Here is a 4,580-nt window from a genome sequence, read left to right as displayed (position 1 = left end):
TTTTTTTCAGCTAAAATTTATTATGAGGTGTTCATTGATAGCAAATATTCAAACTCTCTTAGGCTATTGGTCAATTAAGACTCAAGGTGATGGCTGTTTTGGGTGGCATCACTGATACAAAAATCTATTTGTTTGCCATGTGGTTTCTGAAAATTCATATTTGTGATGTGTCTGCAGAAGCACCCTACATGTCCATTGATTTCCAGGATGTTTTCTCAATACCTTGACCAGGCAAATGCCATCATTGCATTGTCTGTCACCCCTCAAACTTGAATGATCTTGTTTCATATGAGGAAGATGATGATGATGAAAATGAAAATCGAGCTGTTGAGAAAGAGACACCAAGAATGCTCACAGTTAAATATTCCCATTGCAAGTTCAGTCTCCTGGATATAGTGACAGGACTGAACATGAAGGAACATTTCACATCATTCAGTTCTCCAGAAGATCTGAGCTTCCAAGACTGATGAAGAATTGGCTCCCTCTTTCTGAGGAGATGCAGTCTCTTCATCTTAGATGAAGCAAAATGGAACAACTCAAGTGTGAGGGGTGACAAAACAGGCAATCAGGGGTACAGTCTCCTTGGTAAAGCAGATCAGATTTTTCAGAAACCTTTTTCTATAAAGCCAGCATTTCCTCAGGAAAGCCCAGATTGATTTTTCCCTGCCTCTCATCCCCCATGCCATAGATATCCCCTTGTGTTTAAACTGTGAGTATTCTTAAGTCCTAACATGCATCCCTTCATTATGTTTATGCTCATGGAAAATTCACTATCCACACTGTAACATAACAGCAGAACTGTTCAGGAATCCGTGTTAAGCAGAAGGGTATTTGCCTTCTGAAAATATTCTTCTAAAATGTATATGAATGATCACAGTAAGCAAGAAAAATGAAACAGTCTTAAAAGACACCCTTCTGGAAGAATTTATTGAGTTGTACTGTGGAAATGAAATTGTTGGTTTTCAGCATCTCATAAAAAATGCAGGTTGGTGGAGTCATTCAGAGAAGTGTGTCTAGACTAGTCTTGACATCTGGCTGCAAGCCTCCTCAAGACAAACTTTGCCTCTATCCTGCCATAGAGAAATCACTTTCATTTTCTCTTCTTACTCAGACTTTTCCTTCCTAAGCTGTGAACTCTCAGCTGCAGGAGCTGTCTTCAGAGATGGGCTCCTCTTCTTAGAGAGGTGTAACAGCATGTAAGGGAGAAGACAAATCTCATGATGCCTTATGTTTGCAGATGCCACTGCAATAATTCACTGAACACTTAGTTGGAAATGAGAGAGTGAAATTCTCAGCCTAGTGAATATCTGCTCCATAGGAAACATGAAAAATAATAAAAAAAAAATTCCTCAAACTGGCCTTATACTTTGAGATCTATGAGGTTCATGTGCCTGTAAAATTTATCCTACTTAGCAATGTAAAGTTTGTGTTTGGACTCAAAGTTCTTTTCCAGCCTAAATGATTCTATGACTTTGTGTGTCTTTCACTAAATGCTCTGTTACTATATAGGCACTGCAGACAGGAGCTGTGCTTCTCTCCCTGGAGAGCCAGGGACAGAGACATAGCTCTTTATGTGCTCTTCCTAAAGCCTTCAATTTTTCTCACAGAATTTTGGAATAAGAAAGCAAGGTCTCTAGTTTTAAAAGTAAAAATTCACATCCAGAATTAATCTGCACAGACTTAGATGTATGGATACATATGTATAATGAGCTGGGTTTTTTGAGAGTAATTTTCAATTTGTCTTGAATGCTGTGTTATCCTTTAACACCTGTGTTAAAAAAAACCTTTAACTCCTGCTGTGATCTGTGTCAATTACCTTAAGCTTCCTGCCCCAGTTTGCTCACCTGTAAAACAGGGATCTATGTACACACCTACCTCACAGCACTCCCTGGAAGTTACTGTTGGCACCAGGCTTTGGGGATACATGTTCTACAAATGCCAAGCTCTGACACTGCTGAGAATGAAATATGAGTGCCCTCTAGCATAAATACATGGTGCTGTAAAGCCTTAGTGTTCTAAACCTATCAAAGGCTTGCCAGTGCTACAAAATTAAGTTCAATTATTCCACCTCAGTTAAGCTGGTCAAGGTATAAAGAAATGTGTGACTGCATGGGATGGTCAGGCTGGTGTGCAAGAAGAAACTGTGGCTGCACAGATGTCATGGTGCTAGTTTAATAATCTCAGCAACAGAGCTGCAATTCAGAACTAGTGCCACATCAGTTATTGCAAATTTAAAGCATCATGTAAGTCAAGTCATATGGGTGCCTTATTAAGGATAACAATTCATATCCTGAGCCAACACAGAGGAGAACACAAGGAACTAGATGTTTCAGATAGCTTCTAAAGGGCTGATTTTTCATGAGTTGAGCCCCGTACTTCACTAATAAATTTGTGGATCTCAGGTGAAGCAGAAGAAATTGCCATTTCATCCAAAAATACTTTTATGCCCAACTCACAACAGACCTAGAAGTTCCTAATGTGTTTTGCTTGTCTTCATATCACATTTATTTGGTAGCTTCTAGAAATACTCACTAAGCATAATGGGAAATTCCGCAAGACTTTGAGAGCTATGGCTAAAGATCTGGTACAATAGTGATTAAAACAACTCTGCATAAATAAAAGACTTAAATGACATATAGACATGTTTTTGTTCTGTACTCTATTGTATAAACCTGCTTTAAATTATGGGCTCATTGTCTGTTCCATAATGTTTCTGTTGTGTCAGGTTCTACTGCAGTCACTTCTTGGGCAGATTTTCCACCTCTGGTAGATGCAGGACAGAGTGTGGCCAATTGCAAGACTAAGGACTACATGAGATGTAAGTTCTACACATTTACACCATGAGAATTAGAACAATGTCACAAAGAAACAGGCCTCCTTAGGAAGTTACATAATTACATATGTTCATTTTTATTTGTTCTAAAGTGATAAAGATCTGTCAAGTCTTTTTCTGTAACACAATACATGCGTGAATGCAATCTGGCAAACAGAGCTAGAGGAGGTTGTTGTAGGCAGGCCAGAATAAAAGCTTTAAATTAGAATTTATGAGCTCAGTTTGTGCCAATACCCTTTCAGGAAATGTAGAGTTGGGTTATACTGTGTCATCTTGAATTTCCTTAAGTTTTTTTTGTGCACTCTGAGCTATGTCCTCTTTGCTGGTCACCAGGGACCAGGTATCTTAATCACACATCAGTTTCAAAATTAAACATTTTCCCTTTCTGTTTGCAATAAGTAATGAATGATGTATCTCTATTGCCTTGCAAATGGGCAAGGATACTGCAATGTGGGATTAAAATTCATTTTCATTCATTCAGATACACCCCTCTGGGTGTCCCAGCACGTCAAACCACAAGCAGGGAGGTGCTGGACATCAGAGATCACCCCAAAACATTCAAAGAAAATGATTGTTGAACATCTTCACACCCAGACATCATTTGAAACACCAGTTATGAAAGAATGTCTTTGATTTTGTATTTGAAGCTCCATAGGAAAAAAAACCCTCATGATCCTAAATACCTTGGGCAGCATATAAATATTACTGATAGGAAAATGGATGGAGTGAAAGCTAATTACTCAGTTATTCCAGAAAGAGCATAATTTATTTGATCAGGTTCAGCTTTCAATAGAAAGCCATTAGGAAATCTGAAAATCAGGCTTTGTTATTCTTGCACACCATTTTTTTAAGATAATGTATTTTCAATAACTTTTCTATCCAGGAATAGCTCTTCCAACAGTACTTTATGCATTCAGCTTGAATTATTGTACATCAATATTTTGTCTTCAGATTTATTTTTTTTGTTTTAACCTGCCTATGTAAAATGGGGAAGGAGGGAGAGAGGGAAAGAGAATGCTCACCTATAACAACAGTGTTGTTCTACTTCTTGAAGTGGCTTTTCTAGCTGGATGAACTGAAATTGGTAAACAGATGTGAGAAATTAATTGCCAGGAAACAGTCAATTGAAATATCTTTTACTGCACCAATATTTGTGCATGTGACCGCAGGTTCTATTGTAATAAAAGATGGTATTTCTGACAAAACATGGAATATGAGTAATTTGTAAAATTCATTAACTAACCGAAGTAGGCACATACAAGTAACCATAAGCTAATTCAGCTTTCCTCATATGCAACCAATTTATGACATATATATGTCTATTTTAATATTTTAATTTAATTTAAACTGCTTACTTTCTGTACAATTTCTCTTTTAAACCATCCAGGTTAATGTTTGACATATCTGAGACAGAAACCTTCCACCTTTTCTCCCTATTTTATATCCAATTCCAGATGCAACTTTTATGGCTCCAGCTCTTCAAAGAACCTCCGTTCAAAGTTTGTTTTTGCAGTCAGAATTTTTGGCTAGCAAATAGATGCATCATCAGTTTGGAGGCTCATTAGTAAACACAGGCTCAATTCTTGGAAGTCTGGCTGGGTAAAAAAATGGCCTAAATATGTAAAGTGGGCACCTGAATGCCTAGGATTTTTCTTCATCTGTCAGGACAGGCTGGTTCCTGCAGCAGTGTTACACATTTGACTTTTCATGATTCCCAGAAATATTAGATTGTTTTATTAATTTAAAA

The sequence above is a fragment of the Erithacus rubecula genome (genome assembly GCF_903797595.1).
Source record: "Erithacus rubecula genome assembly, chromosome: 1".
NCBI lineage: Eukaryota > Metazoa > Chordata > Aves > Passeriformes > Muscicapidae > Erithacus > Erithacus rubecula.
The sequence above is the reverse complement of the archived record's forward strand: the minus strand, read 5'-3'. Positions refer to the sequence as shown.